Below are 20,298 nucleotides of genomic sequence, written 5' to 3'. Positions count from 1 at the left end.
AGTTTGGGCGCACCCAACGCTAAAATCGCTCGTCGCGATTACCGCTGCCTGGTACGGCTACGTCAGGTGGGATAGACAGCGAGCGAAGGGGAGGAAGCCGGCGTGCTGCGAAACTAGAGCAGTCAACGCCACCGCCGCCCCCGATAGCGATCCTTTTCTTGTGTACTGCGAAGCATGTTTTGTCGAAACAAAGAGAGAACGAGAGAGCTGTAGAAGGGCAGAGACTCTTCGACACTATCTATCTATCTATCTATCTATCTATCTATCTATCTATCTATCTATCTATCTATCTATCTATCTATCTATCTATCTATCTATCTATCTATCTATCTATCTATCTATCGTCTATCTATCTATCTATCTATCTATCTATCTATCTATCTATATATCTATCTATCTATCTATCTATCTATCTATCTATCTATCTATCTATCTATCTATCTATCTTGCGTCAAAATATCATCGGGCTTCTTTCATTACTTTTTCGATCATAGGGCGTATATCAAAAATGTATAGGTTTGACCAGATCTGATGCCGACGCTTGATTAGTAAGTTCAATCCGGTAAAGCGGCAACGTTTATTCTACCTTTTGAGGGCAATGTACGTAATATGAAGTATAATACCAAGGTGTATATAGATACAATGATAATTTTCTGTATTATGTGGTAAACATCAACCTCTAAGAGTCCTCAAATACTCATTAGGTGTTCACATTAGATATGGAGGACCCTGTACATGACATGCCGTGCATGCATGACAATTTTGAATGACATGTCATGCCATTCTGCGCGTCATGTATGCAATCATTGTCATCTGACATAACTATGAATATACCGTTTGCGGCCGTTTGAGTGACTGTGATATCAGCATATGCGTGACCCGTATACATGGCATAAGACCGTAGAAAATGTGACGTGAGATATGCCATATTCACTGGTGTAACACTTCCTCGGGAAAACTTTACTATCGGCTACTGCCGCTGCCTGTTGGTGGCTATGCACTGTCATGACAATGCAAGGAAGGATGTGTGTGTACTTAAATCAAGTTAAATGCACCTACCAAACTGCATAAAGTGATTCAAGAACTATGTACGGCAATTCGCCTTTAGAAAAACTTTTGTCAGCCATTTTTTTATGTACTGCTATAACTGTTTCATTTTTTTTTTCATCCCATGATTATGCCATTGACTTCACAACGCCGCGCAGGCAGCGTAATATAGTGTATTCTCCGAGAGACTGAGTCAGACTGTTGGCTCCAAGGGAAAGCAATGACGCCGGATACACTGAGTGCTCCTCTCACTTTACCATTTTTTTTGTTTGTTTTGTTTTCGCTCTTGACGAGCGCGGAAAATTCCGTGGTTCCGGCGAGGCAGCCGCTGAAGCTGCTGAATGCCATGCGAGTCTTGGCGTGAGGTCGATTCGAGGTCTGGCATGTTAGCGCACGACGCAAACACAACGGGATGGAGCTTTCACCGTCTCCGTTTCTGAAGAACACCGTACGTGATCTCTCTCTCTCTCTCTCCTTTTCACTCTTTCATTCTGCCCGCCTTTTTTGCACCGGGACGCTCGTGACGCCCTGGATTTCTCGGCGTTTTTTATTTTTATTTTTTTTCTCCAATTCAGCAGCGCCGCAACGGCCCTGATAACCGCGCCATAACCTTTAGTTCAACTCCTTCCTTTCCATTTTCATGCTTTTCTTTTCTCTTCCTGACCCGCTTTGGGGCTCTTGCTTCCGCGGGCACTTCATCTCGTACGGCCTTACACCTGACTGCTCCCGCCGCCTCAGTGTGCGAGCTCGCTTGCGCCGCAACTGCATTGCGGCGCAGTTGCTCAGCACCGCCGACGTGGCTCGCGTTTGGGCGTCGACGACGTCGAAGACGAGACGCGAGCAGCCGCCAGTGCGAGTGAGAGCACGTGCAAGCGCAAAAAAACGAGTCTGACCCAGTTATGGCACTCGCTTTGCTTTCTTTTTTACCCCTTTCACTGCCTCTCTCACTGCAGTAGTGTCGACCTCGCCTCTTCATTGAACAAAACGCTATTACAGTGCACACCACGCCCCTCATGCAACCAAGGAGTGAGTGCTCGGTCTCCCTTTCTTGGGCATCGTTGAAAGCGAATACACCACGGGTTTCGCATTCATAAAAATCTCTTACGCAAGAGTTCTCCCCGAGATAAAATTGTTGATTTGATTCTAGGCGTATACGTACTAATAGTAAAGAGAACTTGAGATGCATGATAAGAGCCCCCCAGCATCGATAAGGGAGAGAGAGAGGACAGGAAGGGCTTTATTGGTGGCCACTAAAAAAACAATAACAAACGAGAGTCCAGCAGCTTGCGTGCGTGCGCGCACGCACACACGCACTCAACAACTTTTTTATTATAGTACATAACACTAAACATCGGTCATGTTGGCGAAGGCGACCGGTAGATGGCAAATACCACTTAAGTAAAAATGAGTTTGCCGTCTAGGCCAAGTCTAAACGAGCCTTGGTGGATCAGCTGCGACTGGTCCACAAAGCTGAACGAATGGCTCGTGCATTGAAGCCATGTAATAAGGCGCAACCCTGCCGCACAGACTAGTCTCCTCACCTTGTGTATTTCCTGCAGGGCCCTGGATTTTTAGCCTGTATTGTTTATGTATAAAATTTCGTACTACTACTACTACTACTACTACTACTACTACTACTACTACTACTACTACTACTACTACTACTACTACTACTACTACTACTTCGTAAATTCAACCAGGTGTATACCCGAAGCGCGACAATACCGAACGCCTCCCGTCAAACCTTGTGTTATCACGCTTCGAGTGGTGTATCCGGAATTTGTGTGTTATTGTTTTCTGTTTCCTTTTTTTTTTCCCCGACGCAGTCCCACTGCAACGTGACGTGTGCATAGCACGACACCAGTATGGAAATTCCGAGCGAGTAGGTCAGAGTAGGTTTCACTTGACGTTTGTGTTCTGGGGGCGGTAAGTTCCGGGAAAAGAAATTCCGCGTGTTGCCTCCCACTCTAGCCTACGTAGATTCACACACGGGCGACATGGCACGCGCTGGAACTCGCTGGAGCCCTGAGCGAAGCACCCATGGGAACTTGTGCCCACGTTTCATCTCAGGCTGTACGTGTGGGTAAGTTAACTATGAGCAGGGGCGCAGCCATAATTTTCTTTTCTTTTTTTTTTGGGGGGGGGGGTGCACTTTTTTGAAATGGTCATTTTTCGCTCTGTATGCCATAGCGAAAGACAATTTTAAAGGGGGGGGGGGGGGCATGGACCAGGTGTGTCACCCTTTGGCTACGTCACTAGCTATTGATGAGTACCTCGTGACTATATGTACCTCATCGCCAGATAATTGACTGCACGCATTCAGTCGAAGACTCAGCGCCAAGTTGCCAACGTGCTAGTTTCATTACGTTACATTGTCACGAATCGTTTACAAACGAACGATGAAGTATAGAAAGTGGAAGTTTCACCACTGGAACCTGCTTTTCAGTATGGTGTTTCAAAAATGGATTGCATCGCTTAGATATATACACATGAAATTTTACCGCATCAGTCGACAACTTGTCATAACTTCGGTATACAAGAAGTGAGTGTCAAATTACAGCTCACGCAGGATAAGGTGGGTGGGAGACCATTGGCAGAATAACTCTAATTAATTGTTGGAGTTTGACGTCCCAAAACCACGATGTTATTAGGATAATCGTCATGGTGAAGGGCTCCCGGAAATTTTGTCTACCTGGGGTTCTTTACCGTGCACCTAATTCTGAGCACACGGGCCCCAGGGAGAAAAATTCATCCTGCTGTGGGCCTATACAGGAGAGGCTAAGAATGAAAATTTCGCTGTGGTCAATATATTTTTTATTCTAAATAGGTTTAAATAGTTTTGTTGTTCTTCATTTGTACTGAGGTTCGTTATTTGAATAGCACAGTGTGCTGAATTTCATTTTATTTTGTTCCTGTAAGTTTACGCCACTTGGGTAACTATCCTGCGAACTCAGTCCTTCAATTTTATGTATGTTTTTTGTTTTATAAATAACTTTGCTTATTCATTCTTTCATCCATTCATTCAAGAAGATGAGTTAAATGATATGGGCAGGTGCTCACGTGAGCTACGGAATAGATTGGAACGAGCCTAATTGCCAGTATTGTACGAAGCGGTTCATATATGTCATTGTGATCAGCTATGGTTGGTCACAATCACTCTCGCTATGGTTGTATGAGGAATGCTTACACCAGTGTCAAAGTTTCGTCTACCTGTATAAACTTTTGTCTTCCTCGTGGCTACATGTCTAAACTCAGGCTGTAGCGTGGTCCTTCTTCTATCATTCTTAAACACTTCAAGCATTAATCTCCTTCAGACCGTGTGAGCACTATAGGCATACAGCATCACGAAAGACATAGCACTATATTATGGTATTCGTGGCTTTTCAAAATGGCACGAGGAGTACAGCCCGGGTCCCGTATTCTGGGAGTACCATCTACGACGATGTGTGTTCTTCGACAACACGTTGCGCCAAAACAAGAACGCCATTGCGGCTATATTATGGTTGCGTTAATAAATTTCTAAGACCTAACCTGACCACGCGCATTCATACAGCTTGTACAGAGTGCAGATTACGTATACGCAAACTTGCATCGTCCAAAACGTGTGTTATATTGCGTAGAACGTGCACTTCGTGACGTTTTACACAATGCAACAGCATGTAGCCTACATCTGCGGTATATCAAACAAAAAGTAAATAATTAGTTGGCAAAATTACGTACACTGAATGAAGTATTTATAGCTTCTTTATTTTCATATTCAAGAAAGAAGACGCACATCACGAAATAGCATTTACTATCGCAATCCCACTCAACTAGGTACTACACAAGGCGTTGCCATCATAGCTTGTCATATTGCATATTGTCATATTGTCATAGCTTGTCATCATCTGTGTCATATTGCGAGGTCTGAATACGATTTTACATGCGAAGGCTGGGCACCGCTGTCTTGGGCTGCCAAACAAATGTTTGTTTTTTTACGTTGTGACTAGAACTTGACAAGGCCATAAAACGTCTACTTATACCAGTCGAACCGTTTTCATCCGCATGCGTCTACCATAACCAAACATTGCTGGTTTAGTTGTTAAAGATAAAATATATGGCGAAGTTAGCAGCCCAATATTACGGTACCAAGACTCACCCGCGAAATAGTCTATAAGTACGCATTGCGGAGTGCTCTCGTGCTGCATTAGTCCTCACACATTATGCCATTCAGTCTAAGTGGCGATGCCATTCGCTGTCCGTAGCAGGAAGGGCGGACGCTCAATTCAGGAAGCTTGAACCACCTGTTCACGCTGCTCGCAGTTCAAAAGCGGCGCTGCTGGGAGTCACGCAGGGTTTTTTTTTTTTCATCTTTTTTTTCCCCCAGTAAATGCACATCATTCGTGCGACCCGCCTGTGGTTGTTTAGATATGCAGATCTCGCATTTGTTCAACGCACGTAACACTGGTACATGCACAAGGTCGAACAGCATGCTTTTCAGGTTTGTTTTATCGCGTTGCCATTAGATCAATCTTGTTTTTTTTCTAATGATAATAAAGAACAATCGAAGCTTCTATGGCAGTTCAAATGATTTCTCATCTAAACAACAAGCGGCCGGGACTGTCATGACAGCTTTGGCCCCGTCAGTGCACCTTGAATCGACTGCCCCAAGCTGAGGCCCGCGCGTACGCCGCCTCCTGGCCGTAAGTGCGTTTGCTGCGTTAACCTTTTTTTCCGGAAACCGCGATAAAATTGATGGCTTCTTCTCAAGGCTTTGCAGTGCTTAAGTGATTTTGTAACACCAACACGACTCCACCTGTGTTCCCTTTCTCTCTAAACTTCTTTTTTTAAGTATAAATCCGGAGCTCCAAACACGTCTGCTTAGTGCATGCATGCTCGATTCCGTCGTCGAATTGATGGCAAAGATGTCGCATGCATTTGCGTGCGCTGCCGATGTCGCGGGTTAGTTGCAACACCGTAGGCACCTTCTCAAGTTTAGACAGCGTTTGCGAGGTGCGTTTATATACTTAGAAGGAGGAAAGCTTTTTATCGAGTGCCCACCTGTCAGTCACAGGTCGATCACTCGTTAAACGTTGCAAGGACATCAAATACTTGACGTACAACGCATATGATGCGCAACGCATATTTTCACCTGCATCTTGTCTGAGAGGCGTACCAGGTTTATTTAGTTCTGAGAAAATACATTTGTCTTTAGAGCGACAACTTGTACTGGTTCTCTCCCAAACGTGTTTAGGATTGAGAAGCTAGTGCTGTTTAGTATACCGTATTATTGTGATAGCACTTTAACGACACTCGAGGGGCACTCGTGCCGTCGCCGTCATGTTCCGTATGCATTCCTAATATATAACATCGCCCTACGCGTCATCTGCTTTGTGTACGAGCAAAAACTTCCAGAGGCTGCAGATGCAGACGCGGCACGAGCTGGGATGCAACGTGCCAGTCGTTCTCATAGGGTGAAGGAGCGTGAAGGGGTGCCGGGAGTGAAGTGGGAATGCATCATGCGGGCAGTAACAGTGACTTTTGACCAAGATGACGAGCCCGCATACACTATTCGAAATGACATTTGTACATGGCTCATACCCTTGTACACGGGCTGCGCTCTTACCGCTTACTTTGCGGTGACATTATTTCGTGTAACAGACATCACGAAAAGTGCTTTGCTCCCTAGAGTGGCCGTATTTCATTATCCCAGCACCCTGTATAGTTACTCCAAGTCAGATCCCTATGCTAGCTTTACTTCGCAAAGAATTCCACTTTTTTTGCTATCGCATTCATTGCTTCGCTTATGCGGTGATACTGTTCTTTCACTTCCTGTTGTTCTTCCATCATTGATAAATTAATTTTTATATTAAGGAATATGAAAGGTTATAACTGTGTTTGGCACTAATGTGCAAATGTGGGGAGTGAAAGCAGGCATCAATGTCTCACTGATTCATTTGCGTCACAAATTGAACTGGCAGGAATGTCTACAACGAATGTCGGAATATGAAGTCGCTGAATAGTTATCAGAATAACGCTGACATATCATTGATGATTCTTGGGGGAGCAGAAACGCCCCCTCCCGTCCTCACTTACGCACAACAAACACACACACCCACGCAGAGAGAACTGCGAGCGCGTGCTCAAGCACCCAGGGACGCACGTTCATGTGATTTTGAGTAGCACGCTATCAAAGTGTTTTAGCAGTGACGGTAATAGCGTAACGTTTACCCTAACCTACTAGCTGCGCGAATTATGCACGCATTAACACATGGAAGTGATTAAAGTGGTTAATACGCGTTCTGGGCTATCAAAAAAAAGCTATGTACCGACTCCGACGGTATCGTGTTATTTAACCCAGCTTGTACAGTAACGTTTCTATGTCCGTATGCAACACCCACACCCGAATGCACAATGCAATGTCGAGCCCTGCGCTGACTACACGTGGTGCGAGTGACGCACCTGGAAACAACGAGGCAGGCTGGTGGGAAAGGCGATTTGACTCCCGTAAACGCGACACCGCATGCCCCAGGAGCGCGTGCTCCGCGGCAGACACCACCACTGCGCGCGCAGGAGACAATAACGACAGTGGTTGGCGGCGAGCCGGTTGGTCGGTGCGAAGGAATACGAGGGGCAATGCTCGAGCGCGTTCACATCCGTCCGCGGCTCGAGCCGTCTTCCAATTTATTACCGAAGGTAAGCGATGAGAACCATTTTATATTGGCGAAGTATGAAACGTTCCTCCGGACCTCTTCCACCTGCGTTCTGGAAGCGTGAATTCTGCTTTATACACTGTCTAATTCCGCCATGTTGTCGCATTCGCTATGTTCTCAGCTCTGATTGGCCCGGAGGGCTGTTGCAGTCTCTCTGGTTTGCTTTGAAGTGCCACCAATGCAAATTACGATGGTGGGGCGGAATTCGGCAGTGTCCGGTATAGGATCCTGGGTGTGTTGATGTCCTACTTCTAACGAAAAATGGGTTGTTATCGCAAAAACGGCTGTTGCAGCGACTTTACTCAAACAACCTAATTCACTTGCATGCAAGAAGCACTGGCTGGTGCCTGACTGCTGCTGATTAGAGTTCTGATGTGTTTTGCATGGGATAATTCTGGCTAAACGATGACTAGTGGTGCCTTACGTTGGATAGGGATGGTTGTACAGTTGCTTGTGCTGGTCAGTGTTTCTGAATGATGGGTGGTAATGGCTGCCGTTAGCCGATTTCGCAGAATGCAGGGCATTGCTCACTGTATACTGATGGTTTTCTCGCTGGTATATCACAAAGGTCAGTTTCAATCTTAACTTTTCGAGGAGTCTCAATCCATAATTGACTGTTTGACGAGCCTTTTTTCACTCCTTGTACGCACCTGATTCGGGTAAATGGCTGCGGCATTCAGCTTCTAAGTGCCAGTGCGTGAGTTCAAATCATGGTAATTATTTTTCTTACATTGTGGTTCAAATCGAGGTCGCAGCGGCCTATGTACAAGGGGAGTGGTCGCTGCAATGAAGACCGTCTTGTATGTCTGGTAGGTGGCGGGGGGGGGGGGGGGGGGGGAGACTGTGTTGTATAGGTTCAGAAAGAAAGAGAGAGAGAGAGAATAAAATGAGGGAAAGCCAGGGTGGTTAACCGAAAATTGAGGCATCCGGTTTGCTACCCTGCAGTAAGGGAGAATGGGGAAGAAAGGTGGGAAAGAAAGCGAAAAGCAAAATAGACATGCGAAAAAAAAAGATAGCGAAGGTGCTATAGCCTATTGAATGGGCAACTAACACGAAAAAAGTTTAAGGCCTTCACTGATTTTCTGTGCGAAGATAGATCGTGTCGTTTTTCAAGCACTGATTGTTCTGACAAAGGTCTGTCGTCAAGGCGAGCTAACGCAGCAGCTAACTGCCGTCCTTGCACGCTGTAACGAAGGCAGTGACAAAGAACTTGCCCTATCGTTTCATCGCTGCCGCAATGGTCGCAAGCGGCACTGTTTGCCATGTCGATTCAGAAAGCGAAAACTTTGGGGAAAGCGACACCAAGCCACAGTTGGCAAAGCACCATTGTCTCAAGTCGAGAGACTCCGGACAGGGGCTGATGTCGACGAGACGGGTCCAGCCTACACTGTTAAAAAAAGGTGGTAGTACTTGCTAGCTTTGGGGTAGTAATGGTTTGTCACATATGTTACAACCCTGGTAGTAAGTTGCAGTTAGTAACGGCGAGGCTGGTTACTACGCGAACAGTTACTACCCTAGCCGTTACTATCCACATGTAGTAACTTTGGAGATTTTTACATAAAGTAGTAATCGACACTACCATGCTCATTTCGCCACATTATTTTCACATTGTAACCAATAAATAATGTCCCATTACTACACTACTTTGAGTAATCTTTGGCGGCGTGTCATGAACGCGAACAGTACATAGTCGTAACATGTACACTATATGCAGTCGCGTGTGTCGTAAGCACTCTGTGTCCCACAGGAATTTTACAACTTCATTAGCAATTAGACGCATTTTCATTGCAGCATCAGTCCTGGAGAGTGGAATAGATTCTTCTTCGCCGTTGTATAGGTTAACTTATCTTAAGTCTTCAATACTGACATGGAGTTTTGGTGTCGTTGCCTATAATGGCGGTATTTTTCTCATCTGATGTTACCACATCATTTTGATGAAGTGGCATGCGATATGCTTTTCTTTTTCGGCATACACTGTCTGTGGAAGACGCGTATGCAGGACCACGCAGCGCAGAGCCGATCAGCTCATCACGCACACATTTCATCCGAATCACTATTCACTTGAAGGGTTTTTATGAAGAACTTGACTTTCAACCGGACTGGTATCCCATCTTGCATAAGTGCTTAGCCTCGCCACTTTTGTTGTGCAGCGCATGATGACGAACTCTCTCTAGACTATTGGACTTTAACCTTTGAGTTTCTTTCTGAGCAGTGCTCGTACGCTTAATGTCGCCATAGGACTAATGTCGCCATAGGAACAGTGCATCTATGTGCGATATTGTGTACTATTTTAATACGCATACTGTCAAATACTATGTTGCAAAAAAAAATACCGACGTCGCTTTGTGGTAGAATATTGGGTTAGCACGTAGGAGACGCGGGCTCGAATCCCGCTGTGCCTCTGGTGTTTTTATTTACAAGTTATTTTCTTTCTTATTTCGTGCGACAGTGGTTACAGACACCGGCGAAGGCAGCGGCGGACACTATACGGCACCGCAAGTGACCCTTGTTGGGATCTCATAAAAGCTTTCGCTGTATAAAAATATGAAGGAAGAAAAATCGATATCCACCAAAATCCGAGTAAGAATTCTTTTTTTTCTTGCTTCTTTTTCTCGTTTGAATGCGCACGTGGAACGTCGAAAGCGGATTCTTCGCATTCCCAGCTGCAATTATTTCCTCGGTAATCGTAGTTTGTTTCTTTCTCGTATCCTTTATTTACTCGCGCTCTACCCATGATTTGGCTCGTCAGGCTCGAAGGGCGAATGCCATCACGCGACATGGCGTGACTCGCGCGTTGCCCGTCGCGCATTTCGTAATTGCTCGCGCGCACCAGACACGCCCCATTTTGGCCCGCCGGCTTTCAACTTTCGCCTAAATAAAGCTGCTCCCTTCGCAGGAGGGACGCAGAAAGCGAGCGATGTTCGGAGCGTGTGCCTCGCGTGATGCATGCACGCAGGCCGTTTCAGCTGTTCCCGCGGGTACGCCTATGCCGCCCACGTTGTCTCGTACCCCTTTTGTTTCGCTGCAAGACACCTGGGAATGCGCGGTGGTCCATTTTTCCTAGCACATTCTAATAGGGGTGAAACACCTTGTCCGTCCGTCTTGTCCGTCCGGTATCCGTAATAGTATGGCACGGCCCCGTGTAAAATGTTGACAAAAGCTTAGCAAGAACAAAGATATAGAAACAAAACTAGAACAAAGTAAAAGGCCACAACGCCATAAAAGCGCCGACATTCAAGCACCTAATAATGATGGCACACGACAAAAACGTTTAAAGATACACTGATATAAACCATAATTGTGTCGAAGTGATATAAAAGCTACAAAATCTTTTATACTAGTCGGCGACTTCAACGTAAACATTATAAACCTTAAGGCCTAGCTTTGTCGTCGACTCTTAATGTCCCACTGTGTCACTAATTATAAATTATATTGGGTAACGCTCAGGTAACGTATGGTTACTCACCCATACGACACTCACAGCTTCGCCCACTCGTAATGGTTCACTTCGTGAAAATGCGTGAATTTTTGTTAGGCGAAGCTGTATGTGGTTAGGGCATTCCGTTTGTTAGCGACCGGAAAGGTACGGGCCACTGGACAAATCCCCGCTACTCGGCGGTGATTCGCTAAAATGCGAAGAAAAATTCTCGCAGGCAAAAAAACCTCACGTACCATGGAAAGTGGTCGAACACCACTATTCACCTGTGGTTCACTAAGAAGAGAACATACGGGCGGCAAAGGCCATTTAGGACCGTGCACGATACGCCTATAGCATGCTGAGTCAGAAAAGACGACACGTGGATCTCTAAACGGAGAATTACTTTTAAAAAAATCACAGCATATCCAGGAGGTAAATTATGACAAGTGGGACGAAGCTCTCCGCAGGGAGGTTAATCGCCCTAGTCGATAATCAAACAAAAGACGTGAGAACCACAGTGTGTGGTATACAAATAAACTTCATTGTTGTTAGAGAAGACAGACGGCTTGTAGCGTCCCTTTAAAATTACGGACGTATGGATGGACTTACGGACAAACAAATGGATGCACAGACGGACGAACGAACAGACGTACGGATGGACGTACGGATGGACGCATGGACAAATGCACGGACGGACGCAAGGATGGACGGAGGCACGGACGGACTGGCAGACACTTCGCCCCACTCATCATACTTTACTCCGTGTATATGCTATTACACAGTTTTTATTGACAATCAATGCAGTTATATCACCTTGAAAACTGGCCACTACGAAGACATGGGACGTACGACCCACGGCGTAAGTAGTTTCGCCCCTAAAAGGAGCGTGCTGCTGAAGTGGGAAGCGTTCGAATGGAATTTCGTGAATACAGTGTATACGATAAAGGCAAAACGTGGTGGTTAATGAGACGAAGCTTTCGTTTGCTAACATATGCTTGGGAAGGAAAAAGCGGGAGCTAAAAGCATGAAATAGAAGCGTCTGTAACGTCAGTAGGGGACATAACAAAGCGTACAAAGTCACGATGATTGCACCGTCCAAGTACTACTCACCAGCATTGTCTACGAACAGTCACACTTCGTCATTCATTGCGGTTTCTCGAAGAAAACCGCAACAACGCCCTCGGAGAGTTTCGGGTTTAGTGGCAAGGTGCATGATCGGCTGTGGTTCGAATTCCTCTGTCACTTGTGCGACTCGTGCTAGACAGCTGCGATGCTTATTCACCTTCGCAGCATGGAAGGGCTCCTAATTTTTTTGTTGTAGTCTAATGCGATATGTATTTTAGGTGCGAAGCATCTTAAGGTCTGCATGTCTGCGTCGCCTGTCGTCTTGGAGTGTCATGTTATCGCGGTTGATCATAAAAACGGATTTACGCTACGAAAATGGAGTGCTAGTCCTAGTGCTTGCCACCGGTTTACTGAAAATAATGAGAACAGTTAGCCCAACAAATAGCCCGAGAATGTCAGTGGAGCTGATGCACCCCTACATGCAGGGAAGGGTGTCTGGAACGCGGTGTCACAAGGAACAGACCCCGGTCATGTAGGGAAGAAAAGTAGAGAAAGAAGAGGAGGAGTAAAGGAACCTTTGGGTAGCATCATTTATTTATCATAACTATATTGCAAGTCACTAGTAGTACAAATTTTGTGTGATCACTTTTCCTTATAAATCATTCGTTTCTTGGCCAATCCCACAAAGTGGGGGTGTGAGACGTATATATATTATTATCATCATTAAACTGCATTCCGACACAGTTTTCTGACGAAAGCATTGTTAAGAGAGCGGAGACACTTCCCTACCAGCTTCGTCTCTTTTCATCCCTCAATTCCCTTCCCCCAATGTATAGGATAGCAAACCGGACGAAGCCTGGTTGACCTTTCTTCCTTTCCTTGATCTTCCTTCTCGTTCTCCTCCTCGCGCTCGGTGCCACCCATCTGGGTTCACTGACCGATAGTTTTATATCTCGACTTATAGTTTGAAGTGAGGTTGATACATGCTCTTTCCCAATGTTCAGTACTGTTCAAAAAGGTTCTTCACTTACGCCTGTTTCATGAGGTCTTGCACCGACATATCACTCGTCGTGAGCTCATCCATACATGTCCTTTTGAGTAATATCCAGCTCACCACCGTCGTAATCCACGGGTCACTGTTTTTATTTTTATCCTGATGCCTTGTCTGCAGAACTATTCGCACTATATGTATTGCGGTTTAGGCATCCACAAGCTGCCGTCATATTTCGTGCCCACTGCATGATGGAGCTCTTTCAAGCTTTACAAGCCCGCTTCAACGCAAACGTTTAGTTTTCTCCTATTTGTTGTATTCTTAAGTTTATTCAGTGTCAGATATTATAGTATATTTGAGAAAAAGGTTAAATAATATGTAAAGCTACGTCATGGCCAAATGTCCACCGCGGCCAACTAGTCAGGCCGTGTTCAACACGTCACCGCTTCTGAGTTTGTTGAGACATTCTCCTCGCTTATGCACTAAACACGTTTAATTGGTTTCATGTAGTATTCACATTGAGTAATTTCCTTCATTCATTTATGTTTTATTGTCTTAAGCTCGCTGTATCTCGGGGTGGGGCAGGCTACCCTGTTAGGTACGGCGCCTAGGCTTATTAGGGAGTGGTGTTCTTTTGATCCTCGCAGAAGTCTCCGAACGGCTGCCGGTCCCTTGGGAGGTATTTACAGAGGTTTATTAAATGCGAAGCATTTCTTAGCGAACTTCGGCGACATTGAGCGTACCTATCTGTCTATCTTGCCGCTTACGTTTGGGTGCTCTCGTGGTCACCCCCTTAACTTGGGGGAACCAAAATTAGCATGGGACGGTAAGATAGTTTGACGAATATGATGTGCTGGTCAAGACATGAATAATGTCAAAATCCCATCGCGTACGTCGCCAAACACTTCTCGCCCGACAGTGGCACATGTGCCACAGGTGATTGACACTAAGTATCTACTGAGGAACGACGAGAACACACATGGGCAGTTTTAACGGGCATTAAAAATACCCGAATCGGTAGCGTCCACCTGACGAACACAGAGAATAAGTGTCAGCGTCCCAGCTGGAATCGAACCCAAGCATTCTGCGTGGCAATGAAGCATTTTAGCACAGAGCTACGCCAACTCTCGGAACTATTTTTCAAATAAACGCTAATCTTCTTGAAACGTCAATAGTGGTTGCAGTGCTGCCTGCTCAATTTAGTTAACATCACATATGTACTCCCTTGATACAGCCGTCACGTCAGGGTAACGTCGATTGTGGTTAGTTGCCATGCACCGAAGTTGATTTATGTAGCATTGTCCAGGGCCAGCATTCTGGCGAGCATCAGCGCTTCATATCACCTTGTGGTATTGCTAATCCACATGTTCTAGTTGGCATCCTGCGTAAGTGCAAACTGCTTGTATAAACATCTGCAACTCTACATATTCCTGTGCGTGCAACATTTGTACATATAGTAAGCTTGATTTCATGACGTGTCACTCAATAAGCAAATTGAAACACGGTCACCTCCCATCCACATGCTTCGCATAACGTCGATTCCGAGGTACGTGGGATCTGCCACTTTTTTTTTACAATATTTACAAGCGAGCGTTTCTCGCCCCATGACGAACATATAGACGAAGATGTCGTCCTACATCATGACGATCTCATCGAAGGCTCTAAATCGAAAAGGCATCAGGCACAAAAGCACTGTCTCGAACAGCACTGCAACGAAAAAAAGCACTCGAAGCAGCTCGGGAGGGCTGATTATTAACAGTCTTGTTTTCCCAATTTGTGGATCAGGGAAAGGGCACCAAATTATACGGTTCTATCCCAAGACACACAACACTTTTTGACGGGGCCATCCACACCTGCCCACGTCAGTTTCCTTGACTGGGGGCGGAGTCACCACGCTTTTACCACGGGGTCTCGCACAGGTCCACCACGGGTTCCCCTTGAGCGTACATGGTCGCTGGGGTGATCGGTTCAACGCTCACGACAGCATACACAAAAAGGGCCGCCACAAACAAGCTCAAAAGGGTCCGAACTGCTCGATTAATTAGTGGGGCGATTTGCGGCCCGCAGGAAGCTGCTGCACATGTCGTCTCCCGACGGCTCGGCGCCTCGCTTGGTCAATACATGGTGGACATAGGCCACCAAGACGAAAAGGACCGAAATGACCAAAAGAACACCACTCTTCCGTAAGCTCAGGCGCCGTACCCAACAGTACGCGCAGCCAACGAAGGCGGCCAATTCGTCTCTGTATAGTCTGGCGTCCTCACCATGCCGCACCGAGCAGCTTCGGAGTGGCGCATGCTCACTGTTTTCGTCGAACGTGTCCGCGGGCTTCGTGCCTTGGCGTTCTTCGATTCACGTGTACACAATTTGCTCGCTCTTAGCTCCTCAACCATTGCCTTTTCGTAGACGCGCGTACGTTTCCTCGATCCGTGCAGTGTTTAACATCGTATCGCAAACGTCTATTCTCAAAAAATTGCTTTAAACCACGTGCTTTAAAAGCTGTCGGATCCAGAAAATAGCTACATAGCATCGGACACTAAGTAGTTCTTAAAAGAGAAATAAAGAGAAAAGTGAGCCCCGTAACTGTCTGCTTCAGCGAGCGACACCTCAACAGTAGCTTACAAGGGATGGAAGTGAGGAGGGATTAAAAGGGTAGGAGGAAAGGTGTAGAAAAGAGGAAGAGGCGTGAGGTGGTAAGCCAAAGAGAGCGACGACAAATCGAGGGGATAGGAGAGATAGGAAAAATGGAAACACGGTCACAGGAGTTCGAGGACGGGGCACCACTTGCGAGAGCTCTTGTCAGCGTCAGTAGATGGCGTAGAGCAAGTCCAGTCGGTCAGAGCTACACTGTCGTAGAAGGTCGTCGGCGTCAGGAGATGACGTAGGGCAAGCCCAGTCGGCCAGAGCTACGCTGACGCCGGAGATCGCGAGGACACAACCGGTTGGCACGGAATCCAGCAAGCGAGCATCGGACACGAAAGCAGATCTAGGTACATGCGAGAGCGCATTCCGAAATCTTCCCAGGCGTTTCTTTTTTTTTTCTTCGTGTCGCAGCAATCCACGCTGTTGCTGGTCCGCACGCAATGTGGTGTATAATCCCTTCGAGCAGACGCAGATTGATGTGGTCTTTGATCAATCTCGTGTAAACCACGGCCAACCTTTCAAACGCGCCCCAGGAGCCGCCATTTTGCCGACCGCTGCTGTCGCGCGCAGTACGTGGTCCAGCGACAACATTGTCTATCTCCACGCCGGTGTAGCCAAGCACGCGAAACTCCGTGGGGTGCGCCGGCTACGCCGTGGTGACGCCAGACTATAAGTTCTTCACTTTCTGCCGGTTAACCATGACGCGCTTCGCCGAACTATATCTAGCCCTTTCAAACAGAGGGCGCGATAAGCGCGAACATAAACGAGGCCCCAAGCAATGAGCCTTAACCGAGTCATGGCCGATGGGCGAGACGACCACGGGTTGCCTAACCACGCGTGCCTCGGTCTTTGGGCTTCTCAGTCACGTCGAGTGGCACGCGTCGGCCGCGTGCGCGGAGCCGTGTCAGCTGTAAGCTGGAGGTCGGCAAGGCAGACAATTACACGCGGAAGCGAGGAGAGCCTCCTCCGTCGACGAGGCCTGCTACGCACATGGTTGCCCTCAGGGAGGCCGCTGCTTCGCTCGATGCCAGGAAGAAGCGTGCGCCGTGGCGAATCCATGAATGCGCTGCTCGGTCTCTCGCGCTGATGTGGCGGAATGCGCGCGCGAGCATCGGTCGAGGCGTTTTTGTCTCCTCAGGTTACGCGTTTCTGTGAAGCGACTTCGCTACGACGCAGTGTGGAGCGCGAAAACGAGATCGCCTTGAGTTGAAGAAGTGCCGTTGCTGTTTCGGTGACCGGAATTGAGTGAATGTGGCTCATGCGGCGATAGTAGAGCGTGTAATGAGTGGATCGCATTCTTCAATGATGAAGCCAGCGAATAACGCTTACTACTTTCTCACTGTATGCACAATGTATGGATCATTGAGGGAGAATGATACAACGTTCAATGAATGAATGAATGAATGAATGAATGAATGAATGAATGAATGAATGAATTTAGAAATGTGCATGTTCGGGCAAGTTTGTTATTAACGATTTATTGCTGTTGCGAGAATGTCTGGAAATCATTCTTCTTTAGCATTCTTTTCGTGTCTTGTCGCAAAAGTTAATAGCACTAAGATGAATGAATTAATTAGTTCTGCATGACATCCGCGGCTCTAGCTACACCAGCCTGCCGCGGCAGGCATATACCTTTACGTCGGGTTCACCCTAAACAACGGACACGTAAGGAAAGACGTACAATTATATGGTCTCAATTACATTACGAAAGAGGTCACCATATTCGCAATGACATGTTGCGAGTCGAACCAAAAAGACGTCGTTAACAGCTACTAGTGGACGACACAGTTACGTGGGAGGAGTGCAGGATGTTTGAGGATTACGGAACAAACGCGCTCCTCCTACATCCTTAGGTCCACGGCTCTGACTGTGCCATCGTGCCATCTGGAAATTCCCTTTTCTTTGCGCCGTAGCGACCTGAAAAATCGACGTGACCAGTAGTTCTTCTCGGGATAACATTGCCACGCTGCCGCTGGCGCAACAGTGAACTAGAATGCACGTAATCAAACGGCCACGTAGAGGGGCCACTGCTTTTCTTTGACTGAGGAAGCGTCCCATGTGCTCCGTTGTTCTCGATTGCGTTTTTGTCATCTGTCCTATAGAGCTGCGCACGTTTTGCGATCCGCAGCCGACGCCAGCACTGGACGTGCAAGCTCGTCGACTGGCCTGATAGAAATGGCGCGTTGGCAATACAGAGTGTTGGCAAGAGATTACTGCGGAAAAAAAAAAAAACTTGGATTTACATAGGCTCTCCGCCAAGTAACATAGGTAGCATATTATATTGCACCTACCTTTGCAACAAGCAGCGTCTAGGACTTGAAAAGCGAAGACATCGGTTCCCGATGGTGACGTAATGGAACCATAGTGTAAGGGGGAGGGGTGGTGTTAGCGAACCGAAAAAACAGGTTTTAACATAGCTATATACATTTCTATCTATCTATCTATCTATCTATCTATCTATCTATCTATCTATCTATCTATCTATCTATCTATCTATCTATCTATCTATCTATCTATCTATCTATCTATCTATCTATCTATCTATCTATCTATCTATCTATCTATCTATCTATCTATCTATCTATCTATCTATCTATCTATCTATCTATCTATCTATCTATCTATCTACAACCATACGCCCCCGGGATATCTCCAACAAGTGGTTCCCTGAGTAGAGTGGCTATGCTGCCGCGCAGATTTCGAGTGAGACCCACCGTACGCCATGGGATAGAAAACTCAGTTTGTTGTATACGGCAATGTGCGCGCAGTGTGCTGTGAGCTTCAACTCACCGAGGGGAGGAAACAAAAAAAAAAAGACCCTTATCCTCAAAGAGATGCGAGTAGTTTGGACATCCGCTATACAAGACACGGCTGTATTCACGTCTGAAGCTCTCTTTCAAACATGCTTCGTCGCTACAGTAATCGCGCTGGGCAGCTTTTGATGATGACAACCACGGAAACTTGCAGCATGCTCACTCGAACGTGCAAAGTGTACAACGCCCGCACCGTTCCAACGTTTTGCTGCATATTGCTGCGTACACTGTTCCGCGTTTTCGTCGTTGTACGAACGTACACATTTCTCACTCTCAAGGAAGGCATACTATAGGGCTAACGCGTACATTGTGCGTGAGATTATAAAAGCGCCGACGGGAGTCTCGCGAGAGTTCGCGTATGACGTCAGCAGGAAGCGCTTATCGCGGACGTTCTTCGAGCGAGTAAAAGGACGCGCTCGTGCGGGGTCGTCGTTTTTCAAGTCTCACAGCTCTCGCTTCCGTGCAGGTCGCAAAGCCTGTGAATGCGCTGCACTTCCCTTGCTGCTTCTCGGGCACTGCGCCGTGCTCCCGACTGGGTTGCAGAAATTGGGTGCCTTTTCTCATCTTCTAACCACTACCACCACCACCTGCTTCTCACGGCAAGAACGTACGCCTGCTCGTACACAACCTGTGCACCCTGCAGACGCTGCGCCATGCTCCCTACCGGGCTGCAGAAAGTAGGCGCCTTCTTCTTCTTTTTCTAACAACTACCACCAACAACCTGAAGGCAGAGACGAAACGTGTCACACAACTCATCGAAGCTCGCAGCGCTTTACGCGCTTAATTTACTTTTTATACGCTCGCTTCTTTTCAACGTATGCGAGAAAACGAAGTTCCTGCGCGTGTGTGTGCTACCTGTACCGCCCTTTTCTCATTGTTGCTGTGGGAGGATGCGCTTCCCGTTAATTGTACACGGACGACGGCTCTTCTTTCTTGTCTTTTCTTTTTTTTTCTGCGTTTTCGGGTATAATGCGAAAGTAATTGTTCGAGCTTCCGTCTTTCGTGTTTCCGGGACACACACCTTGGCTCGGTGCTCGTCGGCCCGTTTTCTTATTCTTTTTGTTTTTCTTGATAAAAAAAGTGCAAAAAGAAGGAAGGGCAACGTAATTCACGAATAAGCTTTCGCGTCCGCGTTGATTCCCATGACGTCACGTGGGCGAGATGGGGGCCAACACGCGTGTGCTACGTGCCATCACCGTGGTGGTTTCGACAATCAGCCGGCGTTCCTCGAAATTTGCTTTGTAGTTATTTGAATTGCACAACCGGAAGTACTGTCGGTTGAATGAATGAATGAATGAATGGTGAAAAGAAGACCTCACTAGCTTGCAACTAGTTTCAGTGATTATTACGGGGAAGCGAGCTACAAAAGAAAAAAAAAGCTATGGCTAATATTACCTTTGCCTACTCAATATAAACAACAAAATGTTAGGATAAAATATCGAAAGATGTTTTTTTTGTTTGAAATAACCTTAATGAAAACCTGCATATATTGAAGCCAAGAAAGGTATAGGAAATGTTAATACTACAGCCTCAAGTGCATTGTAGTGATTGGTATGTAAATGGGAAGAATATGAAGTGGACGAAAAGACAACTTGACACTGGCAGGAACCAGTGTTGTGACGTTGGCTT

General features: G+C 46.6%; 1 protein-coding gene across 4 annotated transcripts in view; it reads left to right on the top strand.

Annotated features, from left to right (window-relative positions):
* Positions 1-20,298, top strand: part of LOC119170642 (uncharacterized) — a 314,953-nt gene that overhangs the window by 128,704 nt on the left and 165,951 nt on the right. The gene's annotated exons all lie outside the window — the stretch shown is intronic.

This window comes from Rhipicephalus microplus, chromosome 2 (genome assembly GCF_043290135.1).
Source record: "Rhipicephalus microplus isolate Deutch F79 chromosome 2, USDA_Rmic, whole genome shotgun sequence".
Lineage (NCBI taxonomy): Eukaryota > Metazoa > Arthropoda > Arachnida > Ixodida > Ixodidae > Rhipicephalus > Rhipicephalus microplus.
The sequence above is the reverse complement of the archived record's forward strand: the minus strand, read 5'-3'. Positions and strand labels throughout refer to the sequence as shown.